Source organism: Giraffa tippelskirchi, chromosome 5 (assembly GCF_054371585.1).
Source record: "Giraffa tippelskirchi isolate mGirTip1 chromosome 5, T2T-mGirTip1v1.2.pri, whole genome shotgun sequence".
Lineage (NCBI taxonomy): Eukaryota > Metazoa > Chordata > Mammalia > Artiodactyla > Giraffidae > Giraffa > Giraffa tippelskirchi.
In genome coordinates, this window is record NC_137279.1 from 1,813,888 (window position 1) to 1,833,396 (window position 19,509).

Sequence of the window (19,509 nt, forward strand, 5' to 3'; positions counted from 1 at the left end):
GCTTTGCAATGTATTCAGTTCAGTTCAGTCGCTCAGTCGTGTCCGACTCTTTGCGACCCCACGAATTGCAGTACGCCAGGCTTCACTGTCCATCACCAACTCTCGGAGTTACCCATACCCATGTCTATCAAGTTAGTGATGCCATCCAACCATCTCATCCTCTGTCATCCCCTTCTCCTCCTGCCCCTAATCCTTCCCAGCATCAGGGTCTTTTCCAATGAGTCAACTCTTCGCATGAGGTGGCCAAAGTACTGGAGTTTCAGCTTCAACATCAGTCCTTCCAATGAACACCCAGGACTGATGTATAGTTTTAAGTTAATGCTATTTTGCTAGTTCAGTTGACTTATTTAAAAAATAAATTAAAAAATGTATTAGTGTACTCCACACACATTTCCTGAGCTCAGACTGTGTTCTGGACACTTGTTCAGTGCTCAGGACACAAGTGGACGTTGTCCCCGCCCTCAGTGTACAAGCTGCATCATACACCAGCTTTAGAGTCCGGGTAATTGACAGAAACCGAGGCATGTTTCTCACGGCAGGACTGGCGGCCCTTCTCTGGTATGAGCTCTTCCACCTCTTGGTGGCACCCTCTTTAACACGAGGCCTCCAGGGCTGGCCTGCGGAACACGTGCAGGCGCTGGCCCGTCGGGGGGCCAGCCTTTCAAATCCCTCAGCTGATGATTTTAAACTCCGGGAGGAAGGGATGGCATTTTGCTCTGATCCATCAGTACTTCACTGCTTTGAGGAACCATTAGTATGTGCGTAGTTGGGTCAGTTAGACGGTGTGTTACGGAAACGCTGGCATTTAAGCTTTGTTGGGAGTGAGAGCGACGGGTAGAAAGCCTAGTGTCTGTCGTCTCCACCCAAGGCGAGCAGTGGGGTCACAGCCTCCCCAGAGTGTGCCAGCCCTCAGGACGCGCCCTCGCCCCGGTCCTCTGTGTTTGCCCACTTAAGGGAGCGGGTGCGGCTACTCTCGAGGCCCCCGCCCAGTGGGGCAGTGAGCACAAGTGTGCACACCTACAAGGCCACGTCCACGCTTCGATGATGATCGCAAAGAAAGGGCAGCTTTTCATGAGGCTCAGACGTGTTGACAGATGAAAGCAGTATGGTCAAAAAAGCCAGACAGCTCTGCAAACCGGGTCTGCAGGAGACCGTCCTGAAGCAAAAGCAGCCCCACTGGGCTACACCACCACCTCGCTGGTTAGCTTAGCGTGTGGGCACCGTGGCCTCTGTCCGCGCTGCGGGTCCCCCGACCTTGTGTCTCTGTCAGTGTCTCTGTTAACCTTCCTGCAGCCACGCGCCCTGCCCGCTCTCTCAGATTCAGCTTCCGTATTGCGTGGGGCACTCGGAACCCCTTTTTTGAAGCTCACTTCTGAAGGCGGCAGGTGGAGGATACGGCGGAGAGGAGGGACCCTTGACTCACAGGCTCGCCATGGGGACGGGAGCTCAGCGCTGTGCAGAGCTCGGGGGTGGGGGGCTGACGAGGGCTCGGAGTGGGGCACCACCTCTTGTCCAGATTCCCTGAATCTCAGCCTCTCCTTGAGATCTCAGCTTCCCCTCCTCACACCTTCCTCCCTCCTGTTGGGGGCAGGCGGCTGCAAGGCAGTCCTTCCCACCCATAAAGTAGTTTATAGACCAGACCATTGTTTTCAACGGTCCCAGGGTTGCTCATAATTTTTCCTAATTAAAGATGTTATTTTTCTTAAAAGGCTACCGTCTCTCATTTCATGAAAGAAAGAACATGAACTAGAGAAGAAGGAAGGACACTCTCTGAATGGGAGCCAGCGCCCCCAAGAAGGGGCAGACGGCAACCTTACCCCGCAGAGCCCTGTGATCAAACTGAGTCATAGATGTTTGTGGCAAATTATTATACAGCTTGAAATTTTAATGAGCCAGGATAACTGGTCATATGTGGTCTCAGATGTTTGTTTTGCCCTTCTGCTAATTGTGATCTATGACGGGGATACCAAATTCACTTTTCAATTGCTTTATTGCCAGATGGGAAGCAAACACCTCTGGTGTTTAGACACCTTAATGAAATCTAAGTGTCTTTTAGACACTGCAGTATGCAGGGCCATTTCATAAGATACTTTCAATGCCATTCTATTCCTATTTCTAATACCAAGCATATTTTTAAATCAAAATTTTTTTATAATAATAGACCAAGCACATTTTTTAAATCAGATTTTTTTCCTAAAAACCCAAGCTTGTGTGTGTGTGTGTGTGTGTGTGTGTGTGGTTTTCATAACATCTTTACGAAGAGCATCACCACATACTTAAACTATGATTCACACTGACGAATTTAATAAATCTAACTTGGCTCCATGAACCGTCATATTTTCCGATCAAACAAGACTGTTTTCTGTTGGCAGGCTGAATATTATTCAGGTTGTGCCCTGCTGTGGAATTAATGTCAACACAGTCCTTATTGCCTTGTTGTATTTTCTGCTCCCCACAAACAACACAAAGGAGGCTCCATAAACTGGGTAGGTATGAAACCAGAGGCGGCAGGACATTCGAGGTGACTCTGCTGGCAGCCACAGATGAGCTGACTCTGGAGAGACAGGCCTTTCCTGTTCTCTCCCAGGTACATGGAGAGTGACTCCAGAGGCTCTGGGGGCCCAGCCAGTGACACTCATGGAAGCACACTCTCTCGTTCTGCTGTGGGTGTGGGGACCTATTTTACAATGGCACGTGTGCTGGACAGAATTACAAATGAGGTCAGGATAAGGCGAATGTTTACTTCTTGAGTGCTGACAGTCATTTATAAAATGTTTGCAAACAATGATTTTAAACTGAATTTAGCTTTCTGAAAAATTTGCATATCTTTCTTTTTCATACTTTCATCTCAGAAAGATGAAAACTGGGCAAAGCCTTTTGCAAATATTTTTTCCATTAGAGAAAATGAATGACTAACTCTGATCTTGAGCTTTACTTAGCTGTGAGATGAGAAGTTTTGCTTTAAATTTCCCTGAGGTCTCACCAAATCTAAGTGTTCTATGCTTCCTGCTTTTATATCGCCCCCTGCCTGGAATATACTTCAGATTCCTACAGGGCGGGGGCGGGTCTGGAGGAAACTCAACTGGCCAGGAGTTGATCAGTATTGAAGTGGCGCTAGGGACATGGAAGTTCACTGTGGTTTGGTCTATATTTCATGTGTCTGAAATACTGTATTCTATAATAAAACTATGTGTATACATAAACCCTCCAATCCTGTCCTTTGATTTGTGCTGGAGCTCTTTTTGTTGTTCAGTCTCCCGTTGTGTCTGACTCTTTGGGACAGATCTGTGCCGTAGTTATAGATCTTTAATTCTCCACTGAGTCTTGGCTCAAATTTGACTTGTCTAGAGCCAAACTGGGGCTTCCCAGGTGGTGCTAGTGGTAAAGAACCCACCTGCCAGTGTAAAGATTCGGTTTGATCCCTGGGTCGGGAAGATCCCCTGGAGGAGGAAATGGCAATCCACTCCAGCATTTTTGCCTAGAGAATCCCATGGACAGAGGAGCCTAGCGGGCTACAGTCCATAGGGGTCACACAGAGTCGGACATGACTGAAGCGATTTAGCACACACAGGGCCAAACTGACAGCCTTTCTTATGAAATCCTCTTTCCAATTTGCCTGTTGCCTGTGGTGTGGCTGCTTCCTGTGCTCACGGTCCAGAGAGAGTCATCCATAGAGAACAGACTTGTGGCTGCCTAGGGGAGTTTGGGATTAGCAGCTGCAAACTAACATATATATACAGAGAGAGGTCCTCCTGCACAGCACAGGGAACTATATTCAATGTCCTGTGATAAACCATAATGGAAAATAATGTATACATATGTATTGTATACATATGCAAAAGATTGTATACATATGCATAATTGAGTCACTTTGCAGTACAGTGGTAATTAACACAACACCGTAAATCAGCTATACTTCAATTTTAAAAAAAGATCAGGGAGTCATCATCAGCTCTTTTCTCTCTCTAGTCTCTGAATCAGCTCAGTCACCAAGTCCTTCTATTTTTTCATTCGAAATGTCCACATTCACGTGCTGCCTGGAAGCCAGGGAAAGCCATTACCTCAAGTCGAATTCTCCTAGCCACTTCTGAACCAGCTGTGTCCATTCTAGGACCCCTGTCACTCAGGAGCTGTCCAGTCCGGAGCAGGAGGAGATTTTCAGAGGATAACTGCACGACTTCCCTGATGCTTCCTCGCACAGGAACCCACAGCTCCCTGCTGACAGCAGACCTGAGTCCTCCTGGCCTGGCCTGGACCCCTCCTGCACCTGCGTCCACGGGACAGCTGTCACCGCACTGCCCCCAGCCCTGACCAGGACCACACGGCCCACTGCTGCTGTGGGATGAGACGCGGCTCAGCCCCCCGACTGGCAGCCGGCCGTCGGGAACGCGCGTGTCACGGTGCTGCTCTCACCGCCCGGCACAGCTAGAGGAAAGCCAAGAATCTGCTAACGGAAGGACAGTTTAATTAGGGAAGGAAAGTTTCACATTTTTGTTTTTTTTCTGTTTTCATGCCTGGTGATATTTACTTTGGAATCACAGAGGATTGTAAGTGCTTGGAAATGGGAAATAATGACAAAGTGATTCAGAAACCAGGCAGCATCTTAGAGCTGACAAAGCTGCTGCCATGTGAGTTAGGCAACTGAGTGCATTTAATTAAACGTGGTGCTTTGGGGAAGGAAATTAGGATGTCTGTAAACAACTGTCAGGGTTTCTAAGACGTTTCGCACAGAGTAGTTTATGACTTTTACAAGTGCAAAAATATAAAAGATGCAGAAAATTCCAATCTGAAAATAACATTTTACATATATGCATGTGTAAAAAAAGAGAAAGTATGTTTGGAAGAATAGTAACAAGGCAAACATGCAGCCTACAAGGAGAGAGCTGCAAGATTTCCACTACGCATCCTTTTAAAATAATGCACAATATGGGAAAAGAATCTGAGAAACACATGTACATGTATAAGTATAAATGACTGACTTTGCTGCATGGCAAAAAGTAACACAACATTGTAAATCAACTATACTCCCAAAATAAAAAATTTTTAAAAAGAAACACAAGCTACTAGATACAAAATAAATGTTATTAATACAAGCAAGTAATGTTACAGCATATGGAATATAGCCAATATTTTATAATAACTTTACATAGAGCATAATCCATCAAATACTGAATCACTATGTTGTACACCTGAAACTAACAATACTGTAGATTAACTACACTCAAAAAAAAAAATAGTGTTCAAAAAATAAAATAATGCAGACTTCATATTTATTTATGGATAAGTGATGGCTAAATTTCCTTGTAATTCTGTTAGATTTGGGTGTGGAGGGGGAGTGTGGAGTTAGTGCGTTTGTAAGGTTGGGGGTGCCAGGAGCTGGTAAGGCGGAGCCCAGGACACAGGCATCAGCCCAGGGCCCCAGACCCGCAGGGACCAAAGCAGCGCTGACGGATCAGATCATTAAAGCTGGTGGTGGGGGACCCGGCAGTGGGGTTGAGGGAGGCCCCTGCAGGGAGCAGGGGTGGGGTGCAGAGAAAGGGAAGCCCCCTCACTGCCTGTCTTATTTCTCAGGGAAAACCTCTCCCCTCCTGGAGGTGGAAGCAGAAAGCAGACTTTCGCAGGGCTGACGGTGACAGCAGGAATAGAAGCCTGGTGTTGAGAGAACGCCATGGGTGAGTGTGGACTCCACCTCCCCTCCCCGCACCCCCACGGTGCCGGGTGGGGGGCAGGCAGGAGCACCGCCCTCAGCCGCGCCTGCCACCCTGCAGGCGCCCGTGCCGTCCTGATGACCCCGCACCAGCACCCCTCACACAGAGGGAGCCCTGAGCACGTCGTGTCCTCGGGGAGGAAGGCCAGGAAGATGTATCAGGTGCCACGTTCCAGGAATGGGCCAGATTACTAAAGACACCGCTAGCTCAGGGAAACGGCAGAAACCAGGCTAATGAAATTCAGTCTCTCAACACTGGAAGGTCAGGCGTTGGCAGAATCCTTAATACATTTAAATGCAGCTTTAACAGGGAGACCGCTGAGCTTGATGAGGAAGGAGCCGGGGTGGGAGGGGGGGCAAGGTCATAATATCATCCAGAGTCTAGCTGCCCACAGGGCTTCCCTCCAGGCCAGAGGGGTCCTGGGTCCTCACGGTATGGTCGCATTTCACGTCGCATTTAGAATCCAGGGTGTGACACTGGGCTCGCAGCTACTCAGAAATGGAGTCTTATGTTACAGAGAAGCAGAAGAAATGAGAGGGATGGTTGGCCTGCAGCTCTGAACCTGGTGTAGTGTTTCTCAAAGGCATTCCACCCTCTTTCCCAACTGGGCACAGAGAAAATCTCTCCCTTCTGGCTCATGTGTTGCGAGTTTCGAAGACAGGTCCCCGCAATTCCTTCCATTTTTTTCCTCCCTCTTTTGCTGACTTGGTTCTTCTTTCTGCTGTGTGATTTTGCAGTAGAGCTCCTAAATTAATTGCAGGGAGAGAGCCAGGGATTCGAACCGAGAAAAAGCATATGGAATGAATTTTGAAATCAGCACTGACTGAGCAGAGTCAGGTACATATGAGCTGCGAGCAGGCTACAACTTCATGAATTAGAAACAGCCTCACACTACAGACCTGCCGTCAGCAGGACCAATTAAGGCCCAGACTCACGAGAAGAGAGGCCACGGAGTGTGCGGCCAGAGATCGGAGCTGTAGGACTGTGCCCCCTTCGCCCAGCTAGATGCCGTTATCCCATGACTGATTCTGAACCCGCATCGTACGGTCCTGCTCTCCTACCCCAGGTGCAGTGAGAGAGAGGGCGCCTCCACCCCGGCACTGTCCAGTACGGTGGCTCTTGTGCACTGAGAACGTGGCCAGTCCTGTAAGGGGAGGACACACACTTGGATGTCTCAGAACATAGAATCTCTCACTAATCATTTTGATATTGTCTGTCAATGGACAAATAGGTAAAGAAGCCCGTGATGTATATATATGTATATATACAGTGGAATATTACTCAGCCATAAAAAAGAATGGAATTCTACCATTTGCAGCATAGATGGACTTGTAAGGGCATTGTGCTAAGTCACACAGAAAAAGACAAATACCATAGAAGGAATTCATGGGGCCTGGACTCCATCTCAGGCCTGTTCGTGCTGATCATGCTCAGCCACCTCTCGAATGGACTCTGAACTCTGTGCTTAGTGCCTGCGGAAACGACAATAGAAGGATAAGACCCCCTCCGGACAGGGGAACCTTGAAGATCGTATGCAGTTTACTCACCGCCTAAGAGAAAACATACACTGATCCCCCTTCCTCCGGACAGGCCATAAATTTTTTCTGTAACCTCGGGCTTATTGATTATTAACTGTTTGGAATGTAACCTTGGGCTTATTGATTATTGACTGTTTGAACACATAACACATGAATGATGGGGTTATTGTGATTGTATTTACCTTTCCTTTGTTTATGTAAGTCACAAGGAAATTGGGGTGGTGGGTTCAGACACGTACCCATGGGGTATAAAACATTTTCACAAATGCTGGTCGGGGTCCTTGGCTAAGGGGAGACTCTGCCTTGGGCCCGCCGGTGTAATAAACTGCACTTCACTATCTGCATCGTCCTTCTGAGTGAGCTTGTTTCCCGGAATGCGTGGCTATAACAATACGGTATCACTTACATGTAGAATCTAAAAAGTACAACCAACTAGTGAATATAACAAAAAAGAAACAGACCCACAGACATAGAGAACTAATGGTTACCAACAGAGAGAGGGAAGGGGGCGGGACACAATAGGGGTAGGGGATTAAGAGGTCAAACTACTGTGCATAAAATAAATAAGCAACAAGGATGTATTATACACAGGGGATGTAACCAATATTTTATAATAGCTATAAATGAAGTGTGGTCTTTAAAAAGTGTGAATCACTATGTTGCACACTATATGTACAATTATGTTGTACACAATTATATAATATTGTAAATCAACTATACCTCAATTAAAAATTTTAGGTTAATTATGTATTGAAATGGTATTTCTGATATGTTGGGTTAAATAAAATATATTATTAAAAGAATTACCCTTTTCTTTTCCTTTTCTTACTGTGGCTGCTATAAGATTTAAATTTTGGGGGGCCATGCCGCGCAGCATGCAGAGTCTTCGCTCCCCGACCAGGGGTCGAAGGTAGGGCCTCTGTATTAGGAGTCCAGAGTCTTAACCTCTGGAGAGCAGGCAAGTCTCTGCTTTAAGATTCACAATTCTCATTACACTGGACAGCCCTGCTTTCAGCATTCACACGGTGGAACAGACTTCTAGGCCTGGAGGCTTCATTCCCCTGGTTAAATTCGGGAGACGGAGCAAACCGATCCGTCAGGAGTTTGTTTTCACGTTCTTTTCCCAGGAAGGTAAAGTCAGGCCTGACATTGTTGTCATCTGGAGTGGACGTTTGGGGCCAGTGAATGGTGGTGATTTAATTAATAATATTGGAGACACGCGGCTGGGAGAAATAAGACAGCGGAGAAGACTAGTTCTTTGGGCATTGTTTCATATCATTTCACATGAATTAAAGCCATAACGTGCACACAAACCCCACCACGGCGTGGGGGAACACTGTCATCGCAGAGAACAGAAAATACCACCCTTATTCATCCCGGGCCTGCCAGAACTGAGAAACATTAATCCAGACAGAACACTGCGCTCTCTGTTGCATCCGGACCACTGGATCTGAAAAAGAAATGCAGAACTCTTTCTGATGGCGGATTTCTTTTTTCCCTGCCCTGAGTGAGTCAGAGGACAGACTGTGGTCTAAGAGGAAAAAAAAATTAAGCCTTCTGCAAACGAGCAAAGGCCTGTGGACGGGTGTGGAATTATTCATGAAGCTGCAAGGCTGGTGAGTACACCATTCTCCCACTGAAAGACTGCGATGGATAATTCTTGCCATCCAGGTGGCCTCTCGTCTGGCAGCTGCCCTCTGAAAGCCACAAGTAAGGCAAGCAGTCACTCAGCACAATCTTTTTAATAATGTTTTTTAAGTGAGAAGACTGATTAATGTGAACACACAACTAACTTTGTATCAGTTTAGACAATTCTATATCCTCAATTTACCAGTAAATGCTATGTGAATATAAACTACTTGGGGCTTAAGATGGAGAGCTGAATGATTTATACAAATTCAATATCCTTACTGAGACCATGTTTTTAAACTTGGTGAAAGTTAAGTGACACAAAACTCTTTCTTTCCCCACTTTAGAAAAATAGCTCCAATTCTACTTGGAAGTGTCAGCAGCGTTTTTAACAAGATGTCAGAAATGACCTTGGGCCATGTTGGCAAACCATCAGGAGAAGACACCTGATCGAAGGTCAAGCTCAGCCTTTTTTAAAAAAAAAACAGAAATGTTCTTCGTGAGTCCCAGAGCTCCCTTTATGTAGAAATAAATAGGTTACCCGGTAGGCTTTGGGGCTGTGGATGGTTCTAAATCTTACTAATCTTCTCTGGAATGAAACCAGCAAACCATTCAAAGAGAAAAGAGTGTCTGGAACCTTGACTAATCCCTGAGTCCTTCTCTTTTTCTATTAAAGAAGGATTACTTGCTTAATGTAACTGTTTCTTTTTAAAATTCCTGGCAGTGTTGCTAAATGTATTTCGCTGATGTCACTGAATGATAGTAAAGATTTCATACAAACACAAGCCTGTGATGTGCCTGCTCCCAAGACTCTCCGTCTAACGAGTATCAGAATTTAGAGAGAAAATACAAAATATGACAGATTTAAAACCACACTTAGGTTTGTTTAACTCCTGTGCTTATCACAGCGTCACAGAAATGTGAGAGCCAGAAAGAATCTTTGTAAAAACAGCAGTTCAGGGGGGCCCTGCAGAGCACCAGGGAGGAAGCCCCCTTCCCCGAGCTCTGAACTCGGCTCTGTGACTTAAACAGGCCAACACTACAGGCAGGGCATCTGACTGCCTGGAAACTCAGCTTCCTCATGTGCAACACAGCAGTGATGACGACCATAGCACCACCCTTACGGGACTGTAGAGATTAAATGAGATAATGGACACACTTTACGTAAAGAAGGCGCTTAGGAACTGCTGGCTTATTGGATAGTTTAGGGACGTCCCTGGTGGCTCAGATGGTAAAGAATCTGCCTGCAACGCAGGAGACCTGGGCTCGATCCCTGGATTGGGAAGGTTCCCTGGAGAAGGGAACGGCTACCCACTCCAGTGTTCTTGCCTGGTGAATTCCATGGACAGAGGAGCCTGGAGGGCCACAGTCCATGGGGTCGCAGAAGAGTCTGACACGACTGAGCGACTTTCACTCTCACTGGATAATTTAATCCAGAAATTGGATTCAGAGGTGAGGGAACTATACAGGGAGACCCGCCTCTGGTCCCTCCACAGAGCGGTGATAGAGCTCAGCTCTGATCACCTTTCCTCCACTTCTGTTCTGGGCTTTAAAATTAATTCCCATAGTCCTGTTGCACTTTCTTCTTTTTTTTATCATGGACCCTAAAATGCAGCCAAATACAAACACCTATAGGTGTTGTTTTTTTCTTTTTTTTGTACAGCCAGATAACATACTCTTATTTTAATAATTTAAAAATTATGAATTTGGATAAATTGCGATAGATTTGTGTGCTACGACCATTAATTACCATGAGTTAATCAGTTTTCTTTATCTTAACATAATAGAAGTCTTTGAATGTGCTTGCTTTACTTCTGAACACTTTCTACATGTTTTCTTTTGGTTTGTCTCCCTCTGGTGGATTAAAGAAGTTCAGTTCAGTCGTTCAGTCACGTCCGACTCCGACCCCATGGACTGCAGCACGCCAGGCTTCCCTGTCCATCATCAACTCCCAAAGCCTACTCAAACTCATGTCCCTCGAGTCAGTGATGCCATCCAACCATCTCATCCTCTGTCGTCCACTTCTCCTCCTGCCCTCAATCTTTCCCAGCATCAGGGTCTTTTCCAATGAGTCGGTTCTTCACATCTGGCCAAAGTATTGGAGTTTCAGCTTCAGCATCAGTCCTTCCAATGAACACCCAGGACTGATCTCCTTTAGGATGGACTGGTTGGATCTCCTTGCAGTCCAAGGGACTCTCAAGAGTCTTCTCCAACACCACAGTTCAAAAGCATCAATTCTTCTGCACTCAGCTTTCTTTATAGTCCAACTCTCACATCCATACATGACCACTGGAAAAACCATAACTTAACTATGACCTTTGTTGGCAAAGTAATGTCTCTGCTTTTTAATATGCTATCTAGGATGGTCATAGCTTTTCTTCCAAGGAGTAAATGTCTTTTAATTTCATGGCTGCAGCCACCATCTGCAGTGATTTTGGCACACAAAAAAATAAAGTCTGTCACTGTTTCCATTGTTTCCCCATATATTTGCCATGAAGTGATGGGACCGGATGCCATGATCTTAGTTTTCTGAATGTTGAGCTTTAAGCCAACTTTTTGACTCTCCTCTTTCACGTTCATCAAGAGGCTCTTTAGTTCTTCTCCACTTTCTGCCACAAGGGTGGTGTCATCTGCATATCTGAGGTTATTGATATTTCTCCCAGCAATCTTGATTCCAGCTTGTGCTTCTTCCAGCCCAGCGTTTCTCATGATGTACTCTGCATATAAGTTAAATAAGCAGGGTGACGATATACAGCCTTGATGTACTCCTTTCCCTATTTGGAACAGTTCTAACTGTTGCTTCTTGACCTGCATACAGATTTCTCAGGAGGCAGGTCAGGTCATCTGGTACTGCCACCTTTTAAAGAATTTTCAAGTCTGTTGTGATCCACACTGTCAAAGGCTCTGGCATTGTCAGTGAAGCAAAATGCATCAGTTAAAATTTACAGTCATGTGCCGTCTGATTCTAATAATTTCTCTTACATCGTCTGGTTTAGTTTTTCTAGTTATTATTGACATCTCCTCCTTTTACAGGCCAAGAAGCCGAGGGATAGAGAGGTAAAGTAATCCGAGTGGCAAGCAGATTGTATGATTTTAGGTTCCTGGAGGAGCTATTATTTTAATGAGTCAAATCTGAAGACAGGTTTGAACTACAGAGCGTTTTAACCAGCAGCTGTGTCATAGCGAGAAAGTATTTCTTCTCCCAGAACCAGGGGGAGGAGGCAGTGCTCTGACACTACGTGGATGGATATTGGAGGAGATGACTTGTCTCCAAAGTCTAGACTAGAGGCCCCAGGGCTTGACATGAAGTGAGGTGCCTGCGGGCTGCTCACCCTTGAACCTTGTGTGGCCACATCTGCATTTTCTAGACTCCTTTTTCTTTTATTTTTAGTTCAATATTATTTGATTTTTTTTTTTTAATGAAGTAAAGTTGATTTACAATACCATGTTAGTTTCAGGTGTATAGATTCCTTTTTCTTGTCTTCCATCAAAAAGCACAGAAGATCCGAAGTTCTAAAAAAATGTTAATCATATTAGAGCAAAATGGAGATTAGTTCTGCTTCCCCTTGGAGATGGTATTTCATTGCTCTCTCCTGATTTTTAATAGAGTCCAGTGAGTCCAGTACAAAAGAACGAGCTATTTCATCTTGCGGTTATTTCTAGGGATTAAGTCATAATCCTCAACCTTCATAAAGTAAAATGTGTCATCATTGTAGCAGACAGCTTGTGCATGCATGATCGCAGTTCGTCAGCACTGGCCAGGGCTTTGCAGCATTTTGGAGAATGTTTTTAGGCAATGCAATTTAGTAGCTTACATTTGTAGAGCACAATCCTGTACCCAGCTCCCCACGAAGCACTTTGCATGCATAATCTAATTTAATCCTCAAGATGACTCTAAGGTAGGTGGCATTTGCATCTACAATTCCCAGATGCAGAAGCGGAGGTCCTCAGAAGTGACTTTCCCTGCTGGTGAGCTGTGGGCAGGATCTGAAGAGAGGAGCACCATCTCAGTGTACTAAATAAAAGACCGAAATCCCTCTTGTGTAACCCGGAGCTGGCTCACAGGGGGCCCTTGATTCTGTTGAGGATTGTTCCCATAGTTGGAATTAAATCAGGAGCTTCGTGCAGAGCAAGAAGGAGAAGAGGGAGGCACGTGCTGTGAAGGTGCTCTGTGCCAGGCACGGGGGCACAAGCGGGACGCAGACAAAGCCCTGCTCCATCCTGTGCTCACAGTCTGGGGCGGAAGCAGGTCCTTAGGCCACGCACTGTCAGCTAGTTTGTGATTGTAACTTTAATTGTTGTAATATAATTTATTATTTTCCCCCCTTATTTTTAACCATTTAATGCATGCTCTCATGGTAAGCCATGGAGAATTTTTCCATTTGGGGCCCACAAACTATTTGGTTTCTAGTGAAACATTTTCTTAGAATAAATTTTTGTAGTGCAGTAACTAGGACAAAGAATATGAAGCTCTTTATGTTTCCTTCTATAAATGATCATATTTCTTTCTAGAGGGGTCTGGTATTTACTCAACAAGTATTCATTAAGCTTCTTTTACATGTCAGACCTTACACTAAGCAGTAGGGATAGAAGTGAGTGGGTGCACACATAAAAATAACTCAGATAAAAATAAAATGTAAAACCCAGCCATTAAATGCAACTGTAAAAAAAAAAATGTTTAGGTATAAGTAAAAAGAAAAACAAAAACATTTTTAATTTAGGTACTAGTGATTTTGCATCAGAATTAAAAGTGCACGTTTCCAGTGACAGAAATTGGTAAGCTGCTTGAGAGGAGGGTCCACACCCACTCACTTCTATCCCTACTGCTTACTGTAAGGTCTGACATGTAAAAGAAGCTTAATAAATACTTGTTGAATAAATAGTGAAAGAGAAGAGTAAAAAGTTGGCTTAAAGGTCAACATTCAGAAAACTAAGATCATGGCATCTGGTCCCATCACTTCATGGCTAAATAGATGGGGAAACAGTGGAAACAGTGACAGACTTTATTTTTTGGGGCTCCAAAATCACTGCAGGTGGTGACTGCAGCCATGAAATTAAAAGACGCTTACTCCTTGGAAGGAAAGTTATGACCAACCTAGACAGCATATTAAAAAGCAGAGACATTACTTTGCCAACAAAGGTCCATCTAGTCAAGGCTATGGTTTTTCCAGTAGTCATGTATGGATGTGAGAGTTGGACTATAAAGAAAGCTGAGCACTGAAGAATTGATGCTTTTGAACTGTGGTGTTGGAGAAGACTCTTGAGAGTCCCTTGGACTGCAAGGAGATCCAACCAGTCCATCCTAAAGGAGATCAGTCCTGGGTGGTCATTGGAAGGACTGATGCTGAAGCTGAAACTCCACTACTTTGGCCACCTGATGCGAAGAGCTGACTCATTGGAAAAGATCCTGATGCTGGGAAAGATTGAGGGCAAGAGGAGAAGGGGACGACAGAGGATGAGATGGTTGGATGGCATCACTGACTCAAGGGACATGAGTTTGGGCTCTGGGAGTTGGCGATGAACAGGGAGACCTGGCTTGCTGTGGTTCATGCGGTCGCAAAGAGTCGGACACGACTGAGCGACTGAACTGAACTGTTTCTACTTATAAACTTCTTTTATTTGTAATATTGTAAGTTATTTTTACATCTTCTGTCATGTTTAATGTATTTTTCTAGTTTACTACATTTTATTTTCATCGTTTTGAACTCTATATGAGTTTGGAATTTTTATGTATTTGTGTTTGTCAGTCTTTTCCTTTGCCATAGCTTCTTTTGCTCTCTAGACTCGATTATTTTCCCATAGACCTGATAAATACTACATTCTTTTTTTCTAATGGTTGCTCTATAACTTAATCTCAATAAATTTTAGAATGATTTTTAGAGTGAGTTTTAGAATGAGCATTTTATTATACATTCAATTTTTCTAGACATTCAGAGTCCACTCTAGTTTCTCTTTCTATCCCACTGAATCCAATTTCTTTATCTGCACTTTTCGCTCTTTAAAAAAGTTACTTAAAAATATCTTTTCTACTAGAGTCCGTCTCGTTCATCTGGTTAGTTTTCAGCAAGTATACTTATTTTTTCGTGCTTCAAAACCTTATTAGGATATTTCTAGAAAATGAGTTATATCTCAAGACGTGGGCTTTTAATTCTGGTCACACCGCCAGCTAGTTGTCTAATTTTTCACAAGTTTAACTGTAAACCTCAGTCCCTCACTGGTAAACTGGGGGGTCATGTTACTATTTACCTGGTAAGATATTCAGGATTGAACAGCGCACTTCCCATCACCAGGCTTGGCACAGGGAATCCTAGAAAAGCGTGAATGGCTGTGGCTACCTTGGGGGCAAGCAGCTATTTCTGCACAAAGTTCCGGGGACGTGGACGGACGGTGCTCATTTTGCTCCGGGGCTGGACAAGCGCATCAACGTCCGGGTCCCCCGAGCGCGCCCCCGCCCCCCGAGAGCGCCCCCGCCGCTCGGAGTCCGCGCTCCCGCCCCCTGAGAGCGCTCCCGCCCCGAGCGCGCCCCCGCCGCCCGCAGTCCGCGCCCCCGCTCCAGGACGGCTGCGCCCCGCTCGGCGCGCGCAGCCCGGAAGGCGGGGCCGTTGCCTACGAGATGCGCGCGCATTTCCGGGAGGACGTGCGTGCGCGGCGCCCGGCAGCCAATCAGAGGGCGGAGCGCGCATTCAAACCGCGGGGCGGTGGCGGAGGCGTGAGCGGCGCGAGGAGGCCGGGAACCTGCGAGGTGGGGGCTGCGGTCTGGGGGCGGCGCGTCGGTGCGGGCGGGGGTGGGGTGGGTGAGCAGCTCGGGAGTCCGGGAGGGCCGGGGGTCCCCGGGGAGGGGAGGGCCAGGGGTCCCCGGGGAGGGGAGGGCGGTGGGTCCCCGGACAGGGGAGGGAAGGGGGGCCCCGGGGAGGGGAGGGCGGTGGGTCCCCGGGCAGGGGAGAGAGGAGGGGTCCCCGGGGAGGGGAGGGCGGGGTCCCAGGGGAGGGGAGGGCGGGGTCCCAGGGGAGGGCCGGGGGTCCCGGGGTGGGGGAGGAAGGGGGGTCCCGGGGAGGGGAGGGCGGTGGGTCCCCGGGCAGGGGAGGGAGGGGGGTCCCCGGAGAGGGGAGGGCAGGGGGTCCCGGGGAGGGGAGGGCGGGGTCCCAGGGGAGGGGAGGGGGGGTCCCGGGGAGGGGAGGGCGGGGTCCCAGGTCCCAGGGGAGGGGAGGGCGGGGATCACCGGGGAGGGGCGGGAGGGGGGTCCCAGGGGAAGGGAGGGGGGTCCCAGGGGAGGGGAGGGAGGGGAGGAAGGGGAGGGAGGGGAGGAAGGGGAGGGAGGGGGGGTCCCGGGGAGGGGAGGGGCGGGGATCCCCGGGGAGGGGCGGGAGGGGGGTCCCGGGGAGGGGAGGGCGGGGTCCCAGGGGAGGGGCGGGGGGTCCCGGGGAGGGGAGGGCGGGGTCCCAGGGGAGGGGCGGGGATCCCGGGGAGGGGAGGGGCGGAGGGGGTCCCGGGGAGGGGAGGGGCGGGGGGGGGTCCCGGGGAGGGGAGGGGCGGGGGGGGTCCCGGGGAGGGGAGGGGAGGGGAGGGGAGGGGCGGGGAGGGGCGGGGAGGGGAGGGGAGGGGAGGGGATCCCCGGGGAGGGGAGGGGAGGGGATCCCCGGGGAGGGGCGGGAGGGGGGTCCCGGGGAGGGGAGGGCGGGGTCCCGGGGAGGGGAGGGCGGGGTCCCGGGGAGGGGAGGGCGGGGTCCCAGGGGAGGGGCGGGGTCCCAGGGGAGGGGCGGGGATCCCCGGGGAGGGGGGGGGTCCCGGTGAGGGGAGGGGGGTTCCAGGGGAGGGGAGGGCGGGGGGGGGGTCCCGGGCAGGGGTGGGGCGGGGATCCCCGGGGAGGAGCGGGAGGGGGGTCCCGGGGAGGGGAGGGCGGGGTCCCAGGGGAGGGGCGGGGATCCCCGGGGAGGGGCGGGAGGGGGGTCCCGGGGAGGGGAGGGGAGGGGAGGGCGGGGTCCCAGGGGAGGGGCGGGAGGGGGGTCCCGGGGAGGGGAGGGGAGGGGAGGGGAGGGGAGGGGAGGGCGGGGTCCCAGGGGAGGGGCGGGGATCCCCGGGGAGGGGCGGGAGGGGGGTCCCGGGGAGAGGAGGGCGGGGTCCCAGGGGAGGGGCGGGGATCCCCGGGGAGGGGGGGTCCCGGGGAGGGGAGGGCAGGGGGTCCCCAAGGGGGCGGGCCTGGGGCCCCCGGGCAGGGGAGGGAGAGGGGGTTCCCGGGGACGGGTGCGAGGGTCCCCAAGGGGGGCGGCCGGAGTTCTCCCGGGACGGCCGGGGGAGGGCCGTGCCCTCCCCGCCGCGGACCCCTCGGAGGGTGTCTTCGGGGCGCCTGGCCGCCGGGCGGCGGGGTGGCCGCTGAGAACCCACCCCGGAGTCTGGGCACCCCTTCCCTCCAGTGTCCCGGGGCGCACCCCCGCCCCTCCCCAGACCCAGAGCTGTGCTCCTTGTAAATAGCATCCGGTTTTCAGCTGCGGGTCAAGTCCTCAGTCTCTTCTTGCTTCTGTATTTGCTTCCGCATCAGGAAATCTTTAAAAGATTGCCTGCTTTTAGTTAGAAGGTGATGGGAGATGCTTCGATCCTGGCATGATTGTTAGTTAGAACTTGCACAGGTTGCTTAAAAATGAATCTCTGTTGTTTTGTTCCTCCAGAGTCATGATCTCTGGGGTTGATTTTAAAAATACAACGGTTAGTTGCTGTATTAGCAGGAAGAGTCTATGTGGGAGCCCCGGAGAGCTGCAGCTCAGGGCGAGCTTCAAGTGGGGACCAGCCCCGAGGAGAGGGGCAGCCGGTCCCGCCTCCCAGATTGTGTAGGCTCAGGGATACCACTCAGCCAGTCTCCTGAATGTTTTGTTTCATTGAAGAGTTATACATGTGCTATATTGTAGCCCGTTATGTGTGCGATAGTATTATGTCTAAAGAACAATGTATATACCTTCATTTAGAATACGTGGTTGGTGAAAATGGTAACCATCATCAGAACGTTCAGGGAGTCCTCCTACTAACATCAAAGACCACTGGCCGCAGATCACCTTGACCAGTAGCATCTAATGGAAACGTTTGAAGTGTTGTGAGAATTTCCAGAGCGTGACACAGACCTGAAGTGAGCAGATGCTCACTTGGGGAAATGGCATTGACTTGCTGACACACGGTTGCTACAAACATTCAGTTTGTAAAAAAATGCAGAAGGGGCAGCAAAGCCAGATGAGGCCTGCCTGTGTGGAGAAAAGGAGGGAATTCAATGACAGCCCGTGGGAGGAGGGGGACAGCCTGGGTGGCGATGGCCTCCTAGTGGCTGAGCTGCTAGTTTTTCATTGGCTGGGCCGTTGCTAGGTGAGGACGAAACCTTTCTTCCTCTTTGTCCTGGAATGTGAAGTAGGTTCTTCCTGTAGAGTCTGTGAAAAATAGCAAGGGATAAAACCGGAGAGCTCCTGTTCAGATACTCCCCACCCCGCCCCTAGCTCCGTTTTAAATGAGGGTTCCTTTATTTGCCTTCACAATGAAATAGTTTGATCAGATGTCATTTTACAAGTTAGAATCAGACATGCAAATTTAAAGACTCGTTTACATCAGTACAACCAGTTGGATGCAGCGTTGATGGGAAGCCAGACCTCTTAGCTGTCTCTGATGTTCTCTTTTCTTCCAAACATGACTACTGGATAGATATTGTTGACACATATTTACTTACCTTCCTGCCAACTTTGTTGACTAGCTGCTAGAGGGCAGGCTGAATACTTAACTGATCTTGCATATACGTTTTCTCAACACAAGCAATTAATTTACAATACTTATGTTTATTGTTTCTGGTACTTATTTGGGTATGATCTGCCTTGTGACACTTCTCAAACTCATCTCCCTGAGGCATTCTTGCATGTCATGTGCATTCAGCAGGTGCAGAAATGCTTCACCCCAGTCTTTAACTTTGGTGCTGGGGTGTCTGCTAGTCCCCCTTGCTGCTCCCCAAACTGGGGAGCACTTAAAAAAAATCTCTGCTGACATGTTCTCTTTTCTAGCATTTATCATTTTAACCATTTTAAAGTGTACATCCTTAAATATATGGTCATCACGGCCATCCACCCCATAACTCTTGTTATCTTGTAAATCTGAAACCCTACATCTATTAAATAATAACCCTCCTTTCTCCCTTCCCTAGCCACCACTATTATACTTTCTGCCTATGATTTTAACTACTATAAGTACTTGATATAAGTGGTATCATTTGTCTTTTTGGGACTGGCTTATTTCACTTAGTATAATGCCCTCAAGGTTCACCAATATTGTTGCATATGGCAGAATTTCTTTCCTTTTTAAGGCTGAATAATTTTCCATTGTATGAATATACCACATTTTAGTAAGCCATTCATTGGTCAGTGAACATTTGAGTTGCTGCCCTATTTTAGCTATTATGAATAATGCTGCTATGAACATGGGTATATAAATATCTCTTCATCTGAGACCCTACTTTCAATCCTCTTGGGTGTACACCCAGAAGTGGAATTGTAGATCATATGCTAATTTGGTGGCAATAGTAAAGAACCCGCCTGCCAACGCAGGAGACATAAGAGGGGTGGGCTCAATCCCTGGGTCAGGAAGATCCCTTGGAGGAGGGGATGGCAAGCCAC

At 48.5% G+C, this 19,509-nt stretch overlaps 1 protein-coding gene and 1 long non-coding RNA gene across 4 annotated transcripts in view; one reads left to right on the top strand and one right to left on the bottom strand.

Annotated features, from left to right (window-relative positions):
• Positions 1 to 8,500: 8,500 nt before the first annotated feature.
• LOC145506722 (uncharacterized) lies at positions 8,501 to 15,310 on the bottom strand. Its single transcript, XR_014054212.1, has 2 exons — positions 15,122 to 15,310; positions 8,501 to 8,943 (listed from the first exon to the last, which is right to left on the bottom strand). It is a non-coding gene; the product is annotated as an uncharacterized LOC145506722 (long non-coding RNA).
• A 230-nt stretch (positions 15,311 to 15,540) lies between these two features.
• KIF14 (kinesin family member 14) overlaps positions 15,541 to 19,509 on the top strand; it is a 40,490-nt gene continuing 36,521 nt past the window's right edge. For 2 of the 3 annotated variants that reach the window (XM_081491993.1, XM_081491994.1), the window contains exon 1: positions 15,541 to 15,617. The gene's annotated coding sequence lies outside the window, so the exon portion shown is untranslated. Of the gene's footprint in view, positions 15,666 to 17,344; positions 17,448 to 17,832; positions 17,991 to 19,509 lie in introns of all 3 variants that reach the window. The other variant, XM_081491995.1, reaches the window with a different exon arrangement.